Source organism: Bombina bombina, chromosome 1 (assembly GCF_027579735.1).
Source record: "Bombina bombina isolate aBomBom1 chromosome 1, aBomBom1.pri, whole genome shotgun sequence".
Lineage (NCBI taxonomy): Eukaryota > Metazoa > Chordata > Amphibia > Anura > Bombinatoridae > Bombina > Bombina bombina.
The window spans coordinates 521239286-521264634 of record NC_069499.1 but is presented as its reverse complement, the minus strand read 5'-3'; the positions used below and the strand labels follow the sequence as shown (position 1 = coordinate 521264634).

The 25349-nt window shown below is 37.6% G+C and overlaps 1 protein-coding gene across 1 annotated transcript in view; it reads right to left on the bottom strand.

Annotated features, from left to right (window-relative positions):
* Window positions 1–25349, bottom strand: part of PTH2R (parathyroid hormone 2 receptor) — a 500002-nt gene that overhangs the window by 419630 nt on the left and 55023 nt on the right. The window lies entirely within an intron of this gene.

Here is a 25349-nt window from a genome sequence, read left to right as displayed (position 1 = left end):
TGTTTGAAAATAGAATCAGAAGACCAATCTGCAGGAATTAAAATTTGTTGAAGAGGGGCTGCTTTAAGAAAAGCTTTGGAAGCAGCCGAACCTCTAACAGAATGGGCAGAAAAAAATTGAAATATCAATGCCAGCTTCTTTCATAACCCATTTCACCCAGCGAGAAATAGAAGTATTAGTGACAGGAGCATGAGGAGGGATAAAGGACATAAAAAGTTGATTAGAAGAAGATGATCAAAAAGGGGAGGTTTTAAATTCGTATTCCTTAAGGCATTTGACAACACAAAGGGAAAGTTCAGAAGGTAAATAAGGATAGAAAATAGAAGTAGAAAAAGTTTTAGTTCTACGAGATAAGAAAAAGGTGACACCTTCAGGAGAGAAAAGTTTAGAGTTAAAGTCTAAAGCACCAACATCAGAAACTCTACGAAAGGAAATGAGACATAATAAGGTAGCTAGCTTAGCAGAAAGTTGTTTCAGAGAAAGCAAGTTATTAGAAGGCCAAGATTTAAAAAGTGAGAATATCTTATCCACATCCCAGAAAAAATTATACTTAGGAGTAGGAGGGCGTTTAAGTCTAATGGCTTTTAAAAGTCTACAAATAAGTGAAAATAGAATCAGAAGACCAATCTGCAGGAATTAAAATTTGTTGAAGAGTGGCTGCTTTAAGAAAAGCTTTGGAAGCAGCCGAACCTCTAACAGAATGGGCAGAAAAAATTGAAATATCAATGCCAGCTTCTTTCATAACCCATTTCACTCAGCGAGAAATAGAAGTATTAGTGACAGGAGCATGAGGAGGGATAAAGGACATAAAAAGTTGATTAGAAGAAGACGATCTAAAAGGGGAGGTTTTAAATTCGTATTCCTTAAGGCATTTGACAACACAAAGGGAAAGTTCAGAAGGTAAATAAGGATAGAAAATAGAAGTAGAAAAAGTTTTAGTTCTACGAGATAAGAAAAAGGTGACACCTTCAGGAGAGAAAAGTTTAGAGTTAAAGTCTAAAGCACCAACATCAGAAACTCTACGAAAGGAAATGAGACATAATAAGGTAGCTAGCTTAGCAGAAAGTTGTTTCAGAGAAAGCAAGCTATTAGAAGGCCAAGATTTAAAAAGTGAGAATATCTTATCCACATCCCAGAAAAAATTATACTTAGGAGTAGGAGGGCGTTTAAGTCTAATGGCTTTTAAAAGTCTACAAATAAGTGGATGTTGACCAATAGGAAAATTTATTTAATAAAAAGTGTTTAGCCGAAATAGCGGAGCGATACAAATTAATAGATCTGTAAGCCAGACCTGATTCAAAAAGGGATGTTAAGAAATTAATAATATGGTTTATATCAGCTGAAAGGGGATCCAAGTTCCTAGCCAAGCACCAGCTAGACCACTTTGTCCATGCATAAAAATAGGATTTACGGGTGCCTGGGGCCCAAGATTCTCGCATGAGAGTTTTAGCCCCTTCAGAAAGTCCTTTGAGAGGAGAGGAATCCCCGAAATTGACCAAGCTATGAGATGAAGTGAATCTTGAAGAATGAGATCATGAAAATCTCCTTCTGGATTGGTTAACAGATGTGGAAGGTGGGGCAGAAGAATAGGAAGATTGAATGACATTTCCAGAAGAGCAGGGTACCACGGTTGGGTCGGCCAAAGAGGGGTTATTAAAAGAAGGGAGATTTTGTCTCTGCGAACTACAGAAATTGTTCTCGAAATCATCGAGAAGGGAGGGAAGGCATAGGCTCCTTGAGGAGGCCAAAGTTGGAGAAAAGCATCGATTGTCGCTGCTTCTGGGTCCGGTCTCCAACTGTAGTAGGGGACAATTTGGAAGTTTAAACGAGATGCGAAGAGATCGAGAATGAAGGGACCTCTGAGGTGAGACAGAGAAAGAAAAACATCTCTGTCGAGTCTCCAGTTGCTGAAATCCATCAAAAACGGGAGCCCCAGTCCGCAGCTGTGTTTGAAAGACCTGGAATGTATTCTGCTTTCACAGAAATATTCCTGTCCAAACACAGATGAATGAAATCTTTGGTCATGTTGGAAAGATCTCTGAATTTCCTACCCCCCAAATGGTTGAGGTAACGAACTGCAGAAATATTGTCCATGCAAAGCAAAATGATAACTGGAGAAGAGTTCCTTACAGAACTCTTGACAGCGAAATAACCCGCTAGAAGTTCTAAACAATTTATATGGAATCGTTTCTCCTTCAGAGACCATTTTCCTCCTGTAATGGAGGGGCCGCAACGAGCACCCCAGCCGGACCTGCTGGCGTCAGATTCTATAACCAGGTCTGTGGAACTGCCAAAAATAGCTCTCCCATTCCAAGCATCCATGTGAGAAAGCCACCAGGAAAGCTCCTCTTTGGCTTCCGGAGAAAGTTTTATTATATGAGAGTAAGAAAAACCTTTTTTGAAGATGACAGATTTTGAGACGTTGTAATTCCCGATAATGAAGGGGGGCAGGAAATATAGCCTGAATAGAGGATGAAAGTAACCCCACTATTCTGGCTATATTCCTGATAGAAGTGAATTGAGATTTGAGGGTACGAGATATTTCTTTTTTGATATTTTTTATTTTGTCTGGAGGAAGACTGAGAATAGCTTTGGAAGTATCTATGAAGAAACCTAAAAAGACAAGAGAATGGGTAGGAATCAGGACAGATTTCTGTTTGTTGATTATAAAGCCAAGATTCTACAGAAGATGAATGGTAAGAGATAATTGATTTTGAAGAGAAATAAAATTCTGGTTCATAATCAAAATGTCGTCTAGATAAATAATTAGACGAATACCTCTGAGTCTTAACCAGCCCATGACAGGTTTTAGAAGTTTTGTAAAAATCCAAGGAGCGGTAGAAAGGCCAAAAGGGAGACAAGTAAAACTCCAAAATTGGTCTTTCCAGGAAAAGGTTGAAAATTTTCGATGTTCCGGAGAAATAGGAACAGTCAGATAAGCATCCGTCAGATCCAGGCGGACTAACCAATCGTTTTCCCTGAGGCAATCTCTTAGGAGATGAATTCCTTCTATCTTGAAATGATGATAGGAAACAAAAGCGTTTAAATCTCTTAAGTTTATGACTGGTCTGAATTGACCGTTTTTCTTTTTTACAAGAAAAAGATTGCTAAGGAAAAAATCCTGAGAAAAATTTACAATTTGGATGGCTTGTTTTTTAAAAAGAGTTGAAACTTCTGATTGGACCAGAATTTGATCCTCTTTTGAAAATTGAATGGGACGGGGTCTTAATAATTGAATAGGGGGAGAGGAAAACTCTATCAAAACACCTTGAACTCATTGAAGAATCCAAGGGTCCGAAGATACAAGGTTCCAATTTTTCCAAAGAACGAGCGTGCCACCAAGATTTTTTAGGAAAGAAGGGAGGGAAGGTGGAAATGGACGGCTTACCTGGAGGGGGGGAGATCTAGCCCTGGATCATTGACCCCTTTGGAACCATGGTCTGGAACGAGACGGGAAAATCTGGGAGGTAGAGGGATCTTGAAAGAATCGTTGGAAATGATGTTGGTAATATTGTTGGAATTGGAATTGAGGTCTTGATTGGTAATTTGTGCGGCCAGGAAAGCGACCTCTGCCTTTCCTGGCCCTGTCAGAAAAACTGTTAGGATAAAATATCTTGCAAACTGAAGTTCTTACCTTGTTTAAATTTGAAAAGGTATTAATATAGCTGTTAAGGTCTTTAAGGAAAATGTCTCCAAAGAGAAGACCATTAGAGTCAGAATCCAACTCATTTACAGCATTATCGCAAATTTTGGGATCTATCTTAAGTAAAATATTTTTTCTACAATCAACAATAATGGCAGTATTAGCATTGCCGATAAAGGAGAGGATCCTTTGGACCCATTCTCTGACCACAAAGGGTTCAAGAGAAGAATTATATATAACTTTAATCTGATGAAACGGCCAGGAGCTTGCGGCCGAGAAACGTGTTTAAGCTCACTAATAAACAACGATTGCTTTTTACCCAGAGACTATTTGCAGCTCTTTTTCCGGTCTCCTAGAGAGATTTGCAATCACTTTTCATATACGGCTCACTGTTGACAGCCTTCACAGGGTGATTTTGCATCATCTAGAAGCCGCACCTTTTTGGTATCATCCGCTCACAGAGGGATTTCGGCTAGTGACGGAGGAGAGTCCATGGCCACATCCAAGACACACCGCATCACTTGCATTCCAGCGTACTGACTGCTGAGAACGTCAGCCTGCATATTCCCACTTCTTTAATAAGAGTGCCAATATACTTGTGAGTATATTTTCACTTGTCTGTTGCAATTGTGCCACTTTGCGTATGGGAGTGAGATACCTGCACTATGAGGCGCTGTCTTTTTGTTTCTATATTGAATAAAATATTTCAATAAAATTAAAATAAATTATATTAAAAATATTTATTAATAAAGAGAAGGTAAGAACTTCAGTAATATATATTTTTTAAACAATTAAATAATGAGAGATTTTTTAAATTAATATTTAAAATATTTGAGGTAAAATAATAATAATACTTTGTCTCCACCTAATGGTGTCAGCAAAACAACCAAAAGTGTATTATATCAGGCAGAAAAATATATCTAAATTAAAGTCTCCACCTAGTGGTGAAAAATACACAAATACGAGTGTAAAATGACAAGAGCAGGGAAACTAACACTCTGTGAGGAGCTGAAAGCCGAGATGAGGGGGCAGAAATAGCTGCAACGTCAGTGGGTGGGTGAGGAAGCGGGAAAAATATCCCAAGAAGAACGTGACGTCACAACATGGCGGAGGGCAGCGCGAGACAGTGTAAACTGTCAAAACAAAAAAGGTAATAATGACAATGTAGAAAGCGAAAGAGGGGGATATAAATATACTAAAAGAGAATAGAAATGGCGGTATAATTGAGAAAGGGACAAAGAAGCAAGACTATAATGAAAAAATCTGTGAAAAGAGAGCAAAGACAGGCGCAGCCCAATTCAAGTGTAGTATTCTTTAATTCAGTGTAAGAGCACACGTACAGATAGCTACTTACAAAATGCACAAATAAAAACTGCATATAAAGGTATCTTTACATCCAAACTGTATTGCTGTGTAACATACAGCTGTAAAACAAACTACGCGTTTCGTCTGAGAACGCTCAGACTTTCTCAAGAGGTAAAAAATTGGAAGTGACTTCCAATTTTTTACCTCTTGAGAAAGTCTGAGCGTTCTCAGACGAAACGCGTAGAGTTTGTTTTACAGCTGTATGTTACACAGCAATACAGTTTGGATGTAAAGATACCTTTATATGCAGTTTTTATTTGTGCATTTTGTAAGTAGCCATTTGTACGTGTGCTCTTACACTGAATTAAAGAATACTACACTTGAATTGGGCTGCGCCTGTCTTTGCTCTCTTTTCACAGATTTTTTCATTATAGTCTTGCTTCTTTGTCCCTTTCTCAATTATACCGCCATTTCTATTCTCTTTTAGTATATTTATATCCCCCTCTTTAGCTTCAAACCATCCTAGAAACAAGTTGGCATACGAGAGGGCAAATTTTAAGAAAAATGTGTTAGAAGAAACCTCAATGCTTCTAATACAAAATCAATCAATTCTGGTGAGAAAGTACTTTTAAGTAATAGATAATATTCCACAGCTTTTAACCCCAACTCATGTGGAATACATGAGTAAACAGACAATACGTCCACTGTTAACCACGTTACCTTTGTTCCAACATTTGTCTTTTAACATTTGTAGTATGTTTGTGGTGTCTTTAAGATAACCTGGGAGTGATTGCACATATGACTGAAGAATATTGTCTACCCATTCACCCAGTCGCTCTCCCAGTGAGCCCACACCTGATGCGATAGGTCTACCTGGGGGAGAGACCGGGTCCTTATGGACCTTAGGGGCTATCCTAAAATTAGCAGTAACTGGTGTAGGATTGTAAAGGTATTCACATAATTTGTTGTCTAGAATATCCAGATGGAGACCCTAATCTAGAAATTTACATAATTATCTTTGATATGTTATAGTTGGATCCCTCTGAGTTTAGAATAGGTGTTAGTGCAGAGAGAGAAAAAATTATACTATGTCTCTTCCGTATTGAACATTGTTAGATCTTAAGCAAAGACTTGTGCATTGAGTAAAACACATAAAGCACACATTCTATCCAGTTGTGTTCCTTTTCCTCTTTTCCCTGCAATCCCTGCACTGTAACATCTATTAATAAATCATGTGCTCATGATTCCCTTAGCAAGTAAATCACTTAGTTCTGTACATTGAAGAAATAGTTTTATTTACCCTTTGATAAGCAACTTTTGCTTTCACCTATTCCAAAAATGGATCTATTTATTTCTAACAAATTTATATTCATTACACAATAGCACCCTGGCAGTTTTTGCTTGATGGTGAGAGTGCACACACCCTACCTGCTATATATATATATATATATATATATATATATATATATATATATATATATATATATATATACAGGTATATATGTGTATTAGAGCCTTTTGCCATTATGAAAAGATGTAAAAACATATGTATGCAATATTCATGCTTAATAAAGATTTTAACTGTGTATTCACTGCAAATATTTCATATTTGCTAATGTGAATATGCTATGTTAGCGCGATAGGTGTTTTTTTTCCCCAACAATTTTTTTTTCTCTCCATTGACTTCTATGAGGAATGCAAAAATGTAATCGTGTTTGCGCTATAGTCAAGTGTTAAGTTTTTTTTTCTCCTATTTTTCTCCAATGATTTCTAAGGGGGAATGCATGCGCATGCGAAAACTTTCACACTATTTGGTTACCGCTAGCGCAATATACGTTTTTTTTGTTGTTGTTGTTTTTTTACTTGTTATAACAGAGCAACCAGACTAGGTCAAAAAGCTTAACTCTAGTGGGGTTTTCGTGATTGCAGAAAAGTATATATATATATTTATATTTAATATTTCAATAATGCACATTGAGGTTAACAATTCTTCATGTGCGCTAACCCGACACCACTTAAACCTAAATTGCGATCCCTGATGCACGTTATGCATATTTTATATTCTTTTGTTCTTCACAAAGAAAGTAATGTATTTTTATATACACACACACGTATATGTATATGTGTGTGTGTATATGTGTGTGTATATATGTATGTGTGTGTGTGTGTATATATATATATATATATATATATATATATATATATATTCATTAAAATTATGGGGGGAGATAAAAACTGAAATTAAAATCCTCCATGTCTCAAAATTAAATAAATGTAAATATTTGCATAGGAAATTAGCACATCTAGGCAAGATTCCCCGCTTGCTTTTTCAGAAATACCTCATATACAATGTTACCAATGCACAAGAGAATTCTGGGTAAGATATGCAAATTAGATATGCAAATTCTCCGTTTTTTTGCTTCAAAATACTGTTTTAACACAGCTATCTTTTTAACAGGATTATTGCAGCAAACCAATAATGTCACCAATGCACAAGAGAATTCTGGGTAAGATATGCAAATTAGATATGCAAAATCTCCCAGAAGTTTCTTGTGCATTGATAACATTGTATATGAGGTATTTCTGGGTAAAAGCAAGTGGGAAATCTTGCCTAGATGTGCTAATTTCCTATGTAAATATTTACATTGATTTAATTTTGAGACATGGAGGATTTTAATTTCAGTTTTGTATCCCCCCCCCATAATTTTAATGAATTTTGGTTTAACCTTGAAAATAGCTTTACCAATGCAGCAACCAGAAATCTATCTCCTACTGACGAGTTCCAAAAAGAACGAAACAGGCTGTCTAGTGAGTGATTACTGGTTTGCTGCAATAATCCTGTTAAAAGGATAGCTGTGTTAAAACAGTATTTTGAAGCAAAATAACTGATAATTTGCATATCTTACCCAGAATTCTCTTGTGCATTGGTGACATTGTATATGAGGTATTTCTGGGAAAAAACAAGTGGGGAATCTTGCCTAGATGTGCTTATTTCCTATGCAAATATTGACATTGATTTAATTTTGAGACATGGAGGATTTTAATTTCATTTTTTTATCTCCCCCCATAATTTTAATGAATTTTGGTTTAACCTTGAAAATAGCTTTACCAAAGCAGCAACCAGAAATCTATCTCCTACTGATGATTTCCAAAATGAACTAAACAGGCTGTCTAGTGAGTGATTTCTGATTTGCTGCAATAATCCTGTTAAAAGGATAGCTGTGTTAAAACAGTATTTTGAAGCAAAAAAAAACGATAATTTGCATATCGAATTTGCATATCTTACCCAGTGCATTGGTAACATTGTATATGAGGTATTTCTGGGAAAAAGCAAGCGGGGAATCTTGCCTAGATGTGCTAATTTCCTATGCAAATATTTACATTGATTATATATATATATATATATATATATATATATATATATATATATATATGTATGTGTGTATATATATATATATATATATATATATATATATATGTATATGTATGTATGTGTGTGTATATATATATACATAATAACAAAAGAGGATTCCGGAGTCCCAGAGAAAATGAGAGGTTTAAAGCTCATAAACTAGAGCAAACATTTCCAAACTAAGTAGTTATTATCAGGTATAGACACTATGCACACTGCACTATGATAAGATATACATAGAATATTTATTGAAGGTTATAGTAAAAAAGTTCACGCAGGAGCTGCGGTACACGCAGTCACTCACAGTATTGAAGACAGACAGGGAGGTAATGACGTCATCTGACGCGTTTCACGCCGGTTGGCGCTTTTTCAAAGATCTATCTTTGATCTATCTTTGAAAAAGCGCCAACCGGCGTGAAACGCGTCAGATGACGTCATTACCTCCCTGTCTGTCTTCAATACTGTGAGTGACTGCGTGTACCGCAGCTCCTGTGTGAACTTTTTTACTATAACCTTCAATAAATATTCTATGTATATCTTATCATAGTGCAGTGTGCATAGTGTCTATACCTGATAATAACTACTTAGTTTGGAAATGTTTGCTCTAGTTTATGAGCTTTAAACCTCTCATTTTCTCTGGGACTCCGGAATCCTCTTTTGTTATTTTGTATCAGCAGCTCTGTGTGTGCTGATTTCAAGCCGTGTGGATGACGGCCGTTGGTCTCCCAGGATTACAGTGTTTCTCTATCCGTATAACCTTACTATCTTTGTCTATATATATACATATACATATATAAAAAGAATTGCATTTAACACAGATGACTGAAGACCAGTGAGTGCTTAATCATGGACATATATATATATATATATATATATATTGACATGTCTATGTATACATACTGTATATATGTTCAAGCTCTTTGCAGACATGTTTTGTCAAGCAACTCATACATATACAGTATCTTTGAGCCCTTATAACTTTTTTATATTTTTTATTTAATATTTTTTAGTGTTCATATGAGTGTAGCTTCACTTTTAAGTGAATTGATGTTGTGTTTTAATTTAACTTTTTTTTCTTTCCTTACCCTTTATGCAAGCTCTCTATTCATGCTTTTCTGATGAGCGAAAATTTAGATTTGTGCTTGAGCAAATGTGTCAATATCCACCATTCTTAATCTAGCTCTCAATAGGCAATATAATTTGTTATAAAATACTTCCACTACCACTTCATTTTGGTAGATTAATTAGGGAACTTGTAATAATAAAAAATCATGACCTTTCAACTTAAAGGCACAGTAAAATATTTTTTTTTCTTCGTTGAATCAAAAAGATGGCATTGTAAGATATATAAAAAAAAATAAAATGATGATGTTCCTCAACTGAGGAAGAAATTTTTTTTTGTTTTTATCCCTGTTCACCAATAATGCCCTGGGAGTTTGGCTTATCAACCAGTGCACTGAAATCTGAAACTTACTGTGTTTTATTTAACCCTGCAACGATAACAAGAAAAATGCTTACATAGAGCTAGATTATCAGTGGAGTGGTAGTTTGCACTCATGTTAAAGTTTTAAAACTGCTAGAATTACTTTTTTTTGGGGCTCAGCGATGTTTAATTATTTAATTATAGTTATTGTGAATATATATATATATATATATATATATATATATATATTGGAATATTGCAAATTCTTCTTAACATGTATAATTATTTATTACATTAATAATTAATATTTTAAAAATTCTGTATTTAATAAATATGCACCATAATATTAGGTTAGGATACATGAAGAATTAGTGTGCTCCTGTCAGGTTTATATATGAAGCACCATCCCAACCCTAATCTGCAATTTTCCAACTCCACCCTCAGTCAGCCGCTCTTTCATTCTCTGCATCTTCCCTCCAACCACTGAGCATGAAGTTTGTTCCTTACTATCTTTCTTATGCCTGACTACCTGCCCACTTGACCCCCATTCTCAGCTAATACTTTCTGTCTTCCACTCTCATTTCTGCTCTTACTCACATCTTAAAACCTATCTTTCTCTATCAGTTCATTCCCACCATCTTTCAAACATGCAAAGGTTACTACTAAAAAATCCTGCCTTGATCCTAATTCTTCTGCAAACTATCGCCCCATATCATTGCTTCCACTAACATCAAAACTCCTGGAAAAACTAGTTTACAACAACCTAACCCTCTTTATGTCCTCAATCACATTGCTTGATCTCTCAGCTGCCTTCAATATATTTGATCCTCCCCCCTTTTCCTACAGAGCCTCAGCTCTCTTGGTCTCTGTGACACTGCTCTCTCTTGGATCCACTCTAATCTTCCTCACAGGTCATTTTATGTGTCATTTGCAGGGGGCTCCTCCTCTACAATGCCTCTGTCTGTTGGAGTACCCCAAGACTCTGTCTGTGGTACTCTACTCTTGTCCATTTATACTTCTTCAATGTCTAAACTTATCAACAGCTATGACTTCAAATATAAATTCTACAAAAATAGAATAGTCCTAAAAGGGAAAATAGTCAAACTACAGTTTAAAAACTATCCCCTCAATTGGATAGCAAAACAACACAGTTTAGAACAAAAGAAAAAGTGAGTGCTCAAGAGACTAAAATATGGATACAAACTATTTATTTTAAGTAAAATTTAAATATATTATAAAACTGAGAGTGTGCACTCTTTTCTCTCTCTCTCTCTCTCTCTCTCTCTCTCTCTCTCTCTCTCTCTCTCTCTCTATATATATATATATATATATATATATATATATATATATATATATATATATATATATACATACAACACAAAAATAGAATAGATGAGGACTATCAGGAACAGACAACCAAAAAGGTTTATTCAGGTTAGAACATTAGAACACACAGGTGTGTACAAGGAAAGGTGGTGCTGCTGAACTGACACGTTTCGAGACATAAGAACAAGCAAAGCTACGAATGAAAAACAACAGAAGTAAAATGAAGATATACAAATAAACGTAGCTATGGCCAGCTTAAAGAACGGACAAAAAAAATAATTTATAAATATACCCAGAACACAGAAAACAAATGGGGAAAAGCAAAGGGAAAAAAACACTAAGTATAAAATATGCAAATAAATGAGAAATATATATATATAAAAGTGTATACATGAATCTGTAACAGTGTAGTAGGTTGGATGTATAGAATACTCAATACATAAGCAAAAAGAGTGAAAAAGAATAATAATAAAATAGTAGCAATGAATAAACAACCCTATACAATATACACTGTATAATAATAAACATTTTTTTTGAAGAAATAAAATAATGACTCACGCCTAGATTTAGAGTTCTGCGGCCAAAGGGGTGCGTTAGCTACGCGTGCTTTTTTTCCCCCGCACCTTTTAAATACTGCTGGTATTTAGACTTCACAGAATGGCTGGGTTTTCAGTGCGTTAGGCTCCAAAAAGGGAGCGTAGAGCATAATTTAACGCCACTGCAAATCTAGATACCAGCGGTGCTTACGGACGCGGCCAGCTTCAAAAACGTGCTCGTGCACGATATCCCCATAGAAAACAATGGGGCTGTTTGAGCTGAAAAAAAACCTAACACCTGCAAAAAAGCAGCGTTCAGCTCTTAACGCAGCCCCATTGTTTTCTATGGGGAAACACTTCCTATGTCTGCACCTAACACTCTAACATGTACCCCGAGTCTAAACACCCCTAACCTTACACTTATTAACCTCTAATCTGCCGCCCCTGCTATTGCTGACCTCTGCATATTATTATTAACCCCTAATCTGCCGCTCCGTACACCACCGCCACCTACATTATAGCTATGTACCCCTAATCTGCTGCCCCTAACACCGCCGACCCCTATATTATATTTATTAACCCCTAATCTGCCCCCCTCAACGTCGCCTCCACCTGCCTACACTTATTAACCCCTAATCTGCCGAGCGGACCGCACCGCTACTATAATAAAGTTATTAACCCCTAATCCGCCTCACTCCCGCCTCACTAACCCTATAATAAATAGTATTAACCCCTAATCTGCCCTCCCTAACATCGCCGACACCTAACTTCAATTATTAACCCCTAATCTGCCGACCGAATCTCGCTGCTACTGTAATAAATGGATTAACCCCTAAAGCTAAGTCTAACCCTAACACTAACACCCCCCTAAGTTAAATATAATTTAAATCTAACGAAATAAATTAACTCTTATTAAATAAATTATTCCTATTTAAAGCTAAATACTTACCTGTAAAATAAACCCTAATATAGCTACAATATAAATTATAATTATATTATAGCTATTTTAGGATTTATATTTATTTTACAGGTAACTTTGTATTTATTTTAACCAGGTACAATAGCTATTAAATAGTTAAGAACTATTTAATAGCTAAAATAGTTAAAATAATTACAAAATTACCTGTAAAATAAATCCTAACCTAAGTTACAATTAAAACTAACACTACACTATCAATAAATTAATGAAATAAAATACCTACAATTACCTACAATTAAACCTAACACTACACTATCAATAAATTAATTAAAAACAATATCTACAAATAAATTCAATTAAACCTAACACTTCACTATCAATAAATTAATTAAATACAATATCTACAAATAAATACAATGAAATAAACTAACTAAAGTACAAAAAATAAAAAAGAACTAAGTTACAAAAAACAAAAAAATATTTACAAACATTAGAAAAATATTACAACAATTTTAAACTAATTACACCTACTCTAAGCCCCCTAATAAAATAACAAAGCCCCCCAAAATAAAAAAATGCCCTACCCTATTCTAAATTAAAAAAGTTCAAAGCTCTTTTACCTTACCAGCCCTGAACAGGGCCCTTTGCGGGGCATGCCCCAAAGAATTCAGCTCTTTTGCCTGTAAAAAAACACATACAATACCCCCCCCCAACATTACAACCCACCACCCACATACCCCTAATCTAACCCAAACCCCCCTTAAATAAACCTAACACTAAGCCCCTGAAGATCTTCCTACCTTATCTTCACCATACCAGGTTCACCGATCCGTCCTCGGAAGTCTTGATCCAAGCCTCGGAAGTGTTGATCCAAGCCCAAGCGGGGGGCTGAAGAGTGACGCCCATCCTCGGGCTGAAGTCTGGATCCAAGCGGCGGCTGAAGAAATCCATCATCGGGCTGAAGTCGGAAGTCCATCATCGGGATGAAGTCTTCTATCAAGCAGCATCTTCAATCTTCTTTTTTCCCGGAGCGGAGCGGAGCCATCTTGTTCCCAGCCGACGCGGATCCATCCTCTTCTAACGACGCCTACTAGCCGAATGACGGTTCCTTTAAATGACGTCATCCAAGATGGCGTCCGTCGAATTCCGATTGGCTGATAGGATTCTATCAGCCAATTGGAATTAAGGTAGGAAAATTCTGATTGGCTGATGGAATCAGCCAATCAGATTGAGCTCGCATTCTATTGGCTGATCGGAACAGCCAATAGAATGCGAGCTCAATCTGATTGGCTGATCGGATCAGCCAATCGGATTGAACTTGAATCTGATTGGCTGATTCCATCAGCCAATCAGAATTTTCCTACCTTAATTCCGATTGGCTGATGGAAGCCATCTTGGATGACGTCATTTAAAGGAACCGTCATTCGGCTAGTAGGCGTCGTTAGAAGAGGATGGATCCGCGTCGGCTGGGAAGAAGATGGCTCCGCTCCGCTCCGGAAGAAAGAAGATTGAAGATGCTGCTTGATAGAAGACTTCATCCCGATGATGGACTTCCGACTTCAGCCCGATGATGGATTTCTTCAGTCGCCGCTTGGATCCAGACTTCAGCCCGAGGATGGACGTCACTCTTCAGCCCCCCGCTTGGGCTTGGATCAACACTTCCGAGGCTTGGATCAAGACTTCCGAGGACGGATCGGTGAACCTGGTATGGTGAAGATAAGGTAGGAAGATCTTCAGGGGCTTAGTGTTAGGTTTATTTAAGGGGGGTTTGGGTTAGATTAGGGGTATGTGGGTGGTGGGTTGTAATGTTGGGGGGGGTATTGTATGTGTTTTTTTTTACAGGCAAAAGAGCTGAATTCTTTGGGGCATGCCCCGCAAAGGGCCCTGTTCAGGGCTGGAAAGGTAAAACAGCTTTGAACTTTTTTAATTTAGAATAGGGTAGGGCATTTTTTTATTTTGGGGGGCTTTGTTATTTTATTAGGGGGCTTAGAGTAGGTGTAATTAGTTTAAAATTGTTGTAATATTTTTTTATTTTTTGTAACTTAGTTTTTTTTTATTTTTTGTACTTTAGTTAGTTTATTTCATTGTATTTATTTGTAGATATTGTATTTAATTAATTTATTGATAGTGTAGTGTTAGGTTTAATTGTAGGTAATTGTAGGTATTTTATTTAATTAATTTATTGATAGTGTAGTGTTAGGTTTAATTGTAACTTAGGTTAGGATTTATTTTACAGGTAATTTTGTAATTATTTTAACTATTTTAGCTATTAAATAGTTCCTAACTATTTAATAGCTATTGTACCTGGTTAAAATAAATACAAAGTTACCTGTAAAATAAATATAAATCCTAAAATAGCTATAATATAATTATAATTTATATTGTAGCTATATTAGGGTTTATTTTACAGGTAAGTATTTAGCTTTAAATAGGAATAATTTATTTAATAAGAGTTAATTTATTTCGTTAGATTTAAATTATATTTAACTTAGGGGGGTGTTAGTGTTAGGGTTAGACTTAGCTTTAGGGGTTAATCCATTTATTACAGTAGCGGCGAGATTCGGTCGGCAGATTAGGGGTTAATAATTGAAGTTAGGTGTCGGCGATGTTAGGGAGGGCAGATTAGGGGTTAATACTATTTATTATAGGGTTATTGAGGCGGGAGTGAGGCGGATTAGGGGTTAATAACTTTATTATAGTAGCGGTGCGGTCCGCTTGGCAGATTAGGGGTTAATAAGTGTAGGCAGGTGGAGGCGACGTTGAGGGGGGCAGATTAGGGGTTAATAAATATAATATAGGGGTCGGCGGTGTTAGGGGCAGCAGATTAGGGGTACATAGCTATAATGTAGGTGGCGGTGGTGTACGGAGCGGCAGATTAGGGGTTAATAATAATATGCAGGGGTCAGCGATAGCGGGGGCGGCAGATTAGGGGTTAATAAATATAATATAGGGGTCGGCGGTGTTAGGGGCAGCAGATTAGGGGTACATAGGGATAACGTAGTTGGCGGCATTGTACGGAGCAGAAGATTAGGGGTTAAAAAATTTAAATATAGTGGCGTCGATGTGGGGGGACCTCGGTTTAGGGGTACATAGGTAGTTTATGGGTGTTAGTGTACTTTAGAGCACAGTAGTTAAGAGCTTTATAAACCGGCGTTAGCCCAGAAAGCTCTTAACTACTGACTTTTTTCTGCGGCTGGAGTTTTGTCATTAGATTTCTAACGCTCACTTCAGCCACGACTCTAAATACCAGCGTTAGAAAGATCCCATTGAAAAGATAGGATACGCAATTGACGTAAGGGGATCTGCGGTATGGAAAAGTTGCGGCTGGAAAGTGAGCGTTAGACCCTTTAATGACTGGCTCCAAATACCAGCGGTAGCCCAAAACCAGCGTTAGGAGCCTCTAACGCTGGTTTTGACGGCTACCGCCCAACTCTAAATCTAGGCCAAAGTGAACAAACAAATATACAAAAATACTTAGTGAAACTACTCTAGAACCTAATAGATATATATATATATATATTGCACTAAAAACTCTCAAGATAATTTTTTAATATGAAAAGGGTCTCAAATTGCTATAAGTCCGTTATTGATATTTCTTATGGCCGTTATAGCATTCTGCTTAAAACAACTTGGCACTTTCAGTCTTTATATATGAGAAAAATCATGAATTTATTCTTCTTAGGAGGAGTATAGTCTTAATAACGTAATCAACTGTTTAGGAAGGAGACCTCCGTTCTGTTACTTCTACGGTCACGTGATCCAGATGCACCAATCACTATCCTCCTATTTGATTTACAGTTGGATAAAATGCAGCTCCCATTATAATAATGGTTGTTCGTATCCATATTTTAGTCTTCAGCTCTCTTGAGCGCTCACTTATGGCTTCAAATATCATCTCTATGCTGATGACACTCAGATCTACCTCTCCACCCCTGCTCTCTCTCCCTCTGTCTTTTCTCATGTCAGCAACTACAAATCTGGCCCTTTTTCCTGGATGGCCTCTCATCTAAAGATTAAAATATCCAATACTTAGCTCCTTCTAATCCTCCTCTAGCTCTACTCTGATATCTAACTAGTCCATGGCATCATTATCACCACAAGTCTGCTGCCTCTGAGTTACACTTGACTCCAACCTGTCCTTCATTCCAAGTCATGCAAATTGAGTCCACAACCCTGGTTAAATACTTTAGTTGAATATATTACATATGTTTTGTTATGCATATATTCTATTGTTAACACTTTACTTCAGGTCTCCAAAAGCACTAAATTACACAATGTGTAATATGAGCGATAATAGCTCCCCCTGCACTATCTGTTCAAAGTATAGGGTGTGCTAAAAATGTTGGCTACCATATGATTCTCCGGGAAAACCTTTTTTTTTAGCATCCACGCGTAATACCAGATTGTGTGCTATTCATAGCTTAGGGTTGCACTAAATATAACTACTTTTGAATTATCTACTATAGTGATCTAGTGGCAGCAAATTAATATTGCATATTCTTTAAACAAATAAAAATATCCATGTTGCAGCAGACTGTTTTGAAGAGGGTCTTCAATATAAATAAGTCATTCATCACACATACCCACTACCCCTCATACCACTGTTCAAATGGTTTTATTAGTCATTTACACATACTGCTGTTTTGGAACACTAGAGGTTAATCTCAATAATTAGTAACATAACACACTGTACAAAGGGTTTAATCAAGACCTTGTATTTGTCACATAAGTTGCATATCTGTTTTTTATTCCAATATTGCAAATATAAAAACTGAAAACACATTTTCTTGTAATTATTTATAGAAATATTGATATATTGCTATAATTGCTTCCATGTAGTGCTAATAGGGTCAATCACATTCCTGTAATAGGGTCAAATTATTTATCTACAAAAATCCCTATAAGGAGAATTTTGTAGAAAAAAATATTAGATGAACTATTCTATAGGATTGTGATTAACTTCAATATTTGTAGCAATATTAAACAAAAAAATGCAGTAATAGAGTGCTAAAACATTTGCACACTCCTGAGATCCAACTAGGCTTGTATCCTTTAAGTTGCAATAGTGTTTGCACAAGCTTGCAAATCACAAATATTGATGTCGGAATGCATTACACTTACCAACGTTTCCAAAAATGTGTTTTTCACCATTACCGGCAGTGGGGGTCCAGCTGCCAGATACAATTATGTGACCCATAGACAATAATAGAAGCCAAAAATAGAAATTTTACACCCAGTTTCCATTTAAGATGCAAACAGGTTAAAATCTCAAACATTACTGCATGCTCAACTAGGTGTAAAAGAAAAAAAAAAGCTTTTTTGATGCCTCTTTTCCATTTAATTATTAAAGTTTGAAAACAATGCAAGCTTTTCTCTTTTTAATTTATTTTTATGTGTAATATTTAGTGCTGCTACAGGCATAAGCTTAGTTATGTTATTAATTATATTTCAATATGTACTTACATATAAAGATATAACCAAGCACATAACTCAAACTAGGCCTATGCTGGATTCAGCACTAAATTTTACATATAAAAATAAATTGAAAAATAAATTATAACAAAAAATGGCTGATTTTAATTTAAAATAAAGTCTTTAATGTCTTGATTATTTATTTGGTGACCAATTCACTAGTTAAAAAAACACCTAACACTGCAACTAACTGCTGTGGCTTTCCCTCTCTAGCCAATCAAAGGTAAGTAGCACAGGTGCTAACATTTAATTTTATAATCTATGGTCAGGTTACCATAGCAATGAACTTGTTTTTTAAAAATCCAACAAACGCTAGATGGAAGTGTTACACAAAGTTAACTTACGCATACACAAAAAGTCCTACTGCACACATTGCACAAAATATTTCAATAGAAACCCGGTACTAAGATGGAGCCGCAAACTACTTTTAGCTGTCTGCAACTTTGGTAACTTACAGCTCCATTTTTACTAGACATGTGCATTAGTTTAGTTATGAATGCATATTCATAATGAAAATATTGATATTCGTTTCATTTTCATAAAACAAATACACAAAGGGGCATATCTATCAATCTCCGTATGGAGCTTGAAGCCTTGTGTTTCTGGCCAGACTTCAGGGTCGCCAGAAACACCAGTTATGAAGCAGCGGTCTAAAGACCGCTGCTCCATAACCTGTCCGCCTGCTCTGAGGAGGCGGACAGACATCGCTGCAATTCAACCCGATCGAATAGAATCAGGCTGATTGAAACACCCCTGCTAGCGGTCGATTGGCCGTGGATCTGCAGGGTGCGGCGTTGCACCAGCATCTCACAAGAGCTACTGGTGCAATGCTGAATACAGCGAGGTCTGTCGGACATGATCCGCACTGTCGGATCAGGTCTGACAGACCTTTGTTAAATAGGCCCCCCGTGAAATTTAAAGAAAACTAATATATACTAGTGAAATTCATTAGTTTATATTCATTTCCTTTAAATTAGCTTTCAAAGGTAAAATACTTACCTATAGTGCGCATGGGCACACACGTTAATCCCAACACTTCTTCACAGAGCTCAGGGCTGAGCTAATAGGAGGCTTAGTGCAGTGGAGAAGATGTTTTAGCACAAGCTCTGGGATCCGCCACACTAAGCTTCCTATTACCTCAGCCCGGGGCTCTGTGAGTAAGTGTTGAGGTTAGCGTGTCTCCCCCAGTGCTCTATAGATAAGTATGAAATTATAGGTGACACTTTTTCAAAGGAACATTTACTTTAGTTTTAATAAAAATTAATGTAAATGTTACAGAATATTCAGTATTTTTTTTTTAAAAAACAAATACCTAATAATTTTTTTTTTTAGAATATTACGAAGGAATCATCTGAAATAAATTATTTTCTGTTGCACAAGTGTAATTTTTACCAACTCAATGGAAATGAGCCCTAAGTTTACATTTCAACGATATTAATCCTTTTTCTGTCCTCCTACCCTTAGTATTCTTGTGTACAGTGCTGCCAGTCAGTACTGTTTGTACTTTGGAGTTGAGGGATTACGCTACCATTAAATCATGAGTTTATAGGCCTAATTTCTGTCCTATGGCATGGAGAGTCCACAAAACACTCTAATTACTAGTGGAATATTCACCCCTGGCCAGCAGGAGGAGACAAAGAGCACCCCAGCAGAGCTGTTAAAGGACCAGTCAACACAGTAGATTTGCATGGTCAACAGATGCAAGATAACAAGACAATGCAATAGCACTTAGTCTGAATTTCAAATGAGTAGTAGATTTTTTTTTCTGACAATTTTAAAAGTCTATTTCCACTCCCCCTGTGCCATGTGACAGCCATCAGCCAATCACAAATGTATACACATACCATGTGACAGCCATCAGCCAATCACAAATGCATACACGCTTATTTTGTGAATTCTTGCACATGCTCAGTAGGAGCTGGTGAATCAAAAAGCTTAAATATAAAAAGACTGTGCACATTTGGTTAATGTAAGTAAATTGGCTAAACTTCTAACATTATTGCTACCCCTATTATAGAAAGCTAGGGTTGGTTACTCTGTTCTTTCTTTTCTATAGGTCCCTGGTAGAAATAGTGAAGCTGCCACATCTCAGAAAACAGCTCCTGCCTGACAGAGCAGGATTCACAGGTAAGTGCTTCCCCAACTAGGTTTGAAGGTACCGGCACTATAGGGGTTAAATCCTTGTGGAAAGTATTTGAATCTGTTTTAGGGGCACTGCTTTTATGTGAAGAGGCATCTTATTTTTATTGGGTCTCAGAGATGGAGAGAGTATGTTGTGTTTGATTTTTACTTGCTGCAATCGCTTTTTCAGCTCAGCTTATTTGGCCCAATTCACTTTTGCTGTGCTGCTGTTGGTTTTTGCACTGTTTTTGTTTGGCGCATTTTTTTTATTTTATTTTTTTTTTTAATTGTGGTCACGTGACCGCTCCTTAGCACTTCCAGTTTTTGGCTTCTCTGTTCAGATCGGAGTTTGCCGCGGAAAATGTGGAGGTTGCAGTTTCCTCTATCTACAGAGGTAAGTGGATTTGGGATGTCCCGGTTACAAGGAGGTGTATTTTGCTACCGGGTGTGTCCAGTTTTTCTGTCCTAGTGGGATAGCAACTTCTGTAGGGGTAAGACCTCAGCAGAGCTGAGGGTTTTAAGTACTTATTTATGTTTTATTGCCTCATATAAATAAAGCTAATTTGGCATTTCAATTTTTGTTTGTTAATTGTTAGGAACTGATACCCAATTATGGACACTAAAACTGAAGTTGATTCATTTGAAAAATGCTTATTGTGTTTGGAAGCTAAAATAATTCCTCCTGTGCAGTTTTGCTCTTCATGTTTAAATAAAACTTTAAAGTTTAAAGATAAAATGTCGCTCCCTGAGCCTCTCGTCTTTCAGGATAGTGTTATCCTAGCTACGCTTCAGCTTTCCCCTCAAACTTCACATGCAGTGCCCTGCGGTTCCTCTCAACCTCGTGGGGGTGGGTTTTTTTACCTGGGGATTTCGCTGCGCAGATTACTTCTGCTGTTTTTTAAGCTTTATCAGCTTTTCCAAAGGTTTCTGGTAAGTGTAAGAGGAAATCTAAACATATTGATGTTAGTAAGGCTGACTCTGCTAACGCTGCATTAGTCAGTTTGTCTCAATTATCTGATTAGGATGATTCTTCAGTGGCTTCTGAGGGGGAATTGTCAGATTCAGATAGTGTAGTGACCAATTCTGCAGATTCAGAGGAGATTAATGTCAGATTTAAGTTAAAACACTGAATTCTTTTGAAGGAGGTTCTTGCTACTTTGGAAGAATCCGATGCATCTGTTGTGGAGAATCCAAAGAGGTCTAGCAAGCTTAATAGGATATATGATGTACCCTCATCTGGGGAAGTATTTCCAGTTCCAGATTGTATGGTATTATAACTCAGGAATGGGATAAACCAGGGATTCCTTTTTCCCCGTCTGCTGTTTTTAAAAAGATGTTTCCTGTTGCTAATGCTATTCGTGATTCGTGGTGTCGGAGCTATCTTTACTCTGGCTAAGAGAACTACTTTTTCCTATTGAAGATAGTTGTTCTTTCAAGGATCCCATGAATAAGAAGCTTGTGGCTTTTTTGAAAAAGATATACATTCATCAGGGATTACAGTGGCAACCTGTTGCTAGTATTGCTACAGTTGCGGGGGCAGCATCTTTTTGGTGCAATGATTTATCTAATATTATCATAGAAGAGACTACTATAGAGAAGATCCAAGACAGGATCAAGGCTCTCAAACTAAAGCTAGCCAATACCTTTATTTGTGATGCAACATGCAAGTTCTTAGGTTGTGTGCTATGATTTCTGGTTTTACTGTTTTAGCTTGCTGAGCTCTCTGGTTAAAATCTAGGTCTGCAGCTGTTAAATACAAGTCCAAGCTTTTATCTCTGCCCTATAAAGGATAAAACCTTGTTTGGACCAGGTCTGGCAGAAATAATTTCTGACATTACAGGTGGAAATGGTTCTTTCCTACCTCAGGATAAAGAGAATAGACCTAAGGGTCTTCAGAATTCTATTTTTTTTCCTTTCTTAACTTTAAGGGACAGAAGTCTTCCTCTTCCAAGTCGGATCAATCCAATTCTTCTTGGAGGTCCAGTCCACCTTTGTGGATCAAGTGGGGGGGGGCAGGCTTTCTTTTATTCAGCAGGCTTTGATATGTGATGTTCCAGATGCCTGGGCTATAGATATAGTATCCCATGGTTACAGAATAGGATTCAAATTTTGTCCTCCCAGGGGCAGGTTCCACCTGTCAAGGTTATCTGTGAACCAGATAAAGAGAGAGGCCTTCTTAAACTGAATAAAGGACCTATCATCCCTGGGAGTGATTGTTCCAGCTCCTCTAGAGGAACAGGATCTAGGATTCTATTCAAATCGATTTGTAGTTCCCAAGAAGGGCACTTTTCGTCCCATTCTAGACCTAAAGTGTCTCAATTAATTCATCAAGATGGAAACCATCTGTTCTATTATTCCTTTGGTCTAAAAGGGTCAGTTCATGACGACCATAGATCTAAAGGATGCATATCTTCATGTTCCTTTTCACAGGAATCATTTCCAGTATCTAAGGTTTGCCTTCCAGAACAAACATTTCCATTTTGTTGACCTTCCTTTTGGCCTTGCTACAGCTCCCAGAATTTTTACAAAAGTTCTGAGGGCTCTTCTGGCAGTGGTAAGGTCCCTGGGCATTGCTGTGGCGCCTTATCTAGACAACATTCTATTTCAAGCGCCATCTTTTCATCTAGCAAGATCTCATTCCAAGATGATGTTGTCTATTTTACGTTTCCACGGGTGGAAAGTGAATCTGGGAAAGAGTTCCCTTGTACCAGATAAAAGGGTGTGTTTCTTGGGAACAATCATAGATTCCCTGTCCATGAAGATTTTTCTGATGGACATCAGAAAATCCAAACTTCATGTTTCATGCCTGTCTCTCTAGTCTGCTATTCGTCCATCTGTCGCTCAATGCATGGAGGTGATTGGACTGATGGTTGCCTCCATGGACATCATTCCTTTTGCTCGGTTCCATCTGAGAACTCTGCAGCTATGCATGCTAAGTCAATGGAACATGGACCACTCAGATCTCTCGCAGAAGATAAATTTGGATTCCCCAACATGAGTCTTACTCTCGTGGTGGGTTTCACAGGACTATCTTTCTCGGGGCACATGCTTCCTGAGGCCTTCCTGGGTGATTGTGACCATGGACGCCAGCCTGTTAGGCTGGGGAGCAGTTTGGGGTTTCTTAAAGACACAGGGTCTGTGGACTCCAGAGGAGTCTTCTCTTCCAAGAAACATCTTCGAGTTGAGAGCAATTTTCTATGCTTTAATAGCTTGGCCTCTACTAGCTTTGGTCCGATTTGTGAGATTTCAGTCTTACAACATCACCTCGGTGGCCTACATCAATCACCAGGGAGGAACTCGGAGTTCCTTGGCAATGAAGGAGGTGACTTGCATTCTCCAGTGGGCGGAGTCTCAAGATTGCCATCTCTCTGCCATCCACATACCAGGGGTGGACAACTGGGAGGCGGATTTTCTAAGCAGGCAGACTTTTCATCCTGGAGAGTGGGCTCTCCACCCAGAGGTTTTCACAATGATAACTCTCAAGTGGGGTTTCTGGAGTTGAATCTGATGGCATCTCGTCAAAAAGGCCAAGCTTCCAAATTATGGTTCAAGGTCAAGAGATCATCAAGCCGTTCTGGTAGATGCTCTAGCAGTTCAGTGGAGCTTCAAATAAGCATACCTGTTTCCTCCATTTGCGTTGCTTCCACGATTAATTGCTTGCATCAAACAGGAGAGAACTTCTGTGATTCTAATCCAAATCTGGTTTCTCTGAAACTGACTGCTTGGAGATTAAACGTCTAAGTTTGGTTAGACGTGGCTTCTCTGAGAAAGTCATAGATACTATGCTTCAGGCTTGTAAACTGATTACTCGCAGAATTTATCATAGGGTATGGTATAAATACCTTCATTGGTGTGATTCAAAAGTTTGTTTTCTTGGAATAAAGTAAGTGTTCCTCGAATTTTGGCTTTTCTTCAGGAGGGCCTGGAGATGGGTTTGTCAGTCAGTACTTTGAAGGGTCAGATTTCTGCTCTGTCTATTGTTCTGCATAAATGTCTGGCAGTTCTGCCAGATGTTCAGTCTTTTGTTCAGGCCTGTGTTTAAATCTTTTGCTCCTCCTTGGAGTCTTAACCTTGTTCTTAGAGTTTTGCAGCAGGCTCTATTTGAGATTACTATCTTGGAAGGTTGGGTTTCTTCTTGCTTTTTCTTCTGCTCGCAGAGTTTCCGAACTTTTGGCTCTGCAGAATGATTCCCCTTACCTTATTTTTCATGCTGATAAGGTGGTCCTTCTACTAAGCTGGGGTTTCTCCCTAAGGTATTGTTGGATCACAATATTAATTAGGAAATTGTTGTTCCTCCTTTTTGTCCTAACCCTTTTGTCCTAACCCTTCTTCCCAGAAGGAATGTCTTTTGAATAACGTGGATGTTGTGTGTGCTCTTAAATTTTACCTTCAAGCAACTTAAGATTTTCGGCAGACTTCTGCCCTGTTTGTTGCTTCTCTGGTAAGCGTAGGGGTTAGAAGGCCACTTTTATCACTCTTTCTCTCTGGTTGAGTAGTGTTACTCGTTTAGCTTATGAGACAGCTGGACAGCAGCCTCCTGAAAGAATTACAGCTCATTCCACTGAAACTGTTTCATCTTCATGGGCTTTCAAAAATGAAGCTTCTGTGGAGCAAATCTGTAACGCGGGCACTTAGTACATACCTTTTCCAAATTCTCCAAATTTGATATTTTTGCCTTAACTAAGGCTTCTTTTGAGAGAAAAGTTCTTCAAGCGGTGGTGCTTTCAGTTTAGGTCCGCCTGTCTTGTTCTCCCTCCCTATTCATTCGGTGTCTTCTAGCTTGTGTATTGGTTCCCACTAGTAATTATGTTTTGTGGACTCTCCATGCCATAGGAAAAAAAACAAAATGTATGCTTACCTGATTTATTTATTTCCGGGCATGGAGAGTTCACAACCCGCCCTTATTCAAATTAAGATGGCAGTTTTTTTGTATAGTCCTCAGGCACCTCTATACCTTTGTGTTATCTTCTTTTTCCGTTTCACTTCGGCCGAATGACTGGGGGTTATAGGTAAGGCAAGTGATACTTAACAGCTCTGCTGGGGTGATCTTTTCCTCCTCCTGTTGGCCAGGAGTGAATTTCCCACTAGTAATTAGAATTGTTCCTGGACTCTCCATGCCCAGAAAAAAATACATTTATCAGGTAAGCATAAATGTTATTTTTCTGATGCAATGTAAAATTAATGTTCTGTTT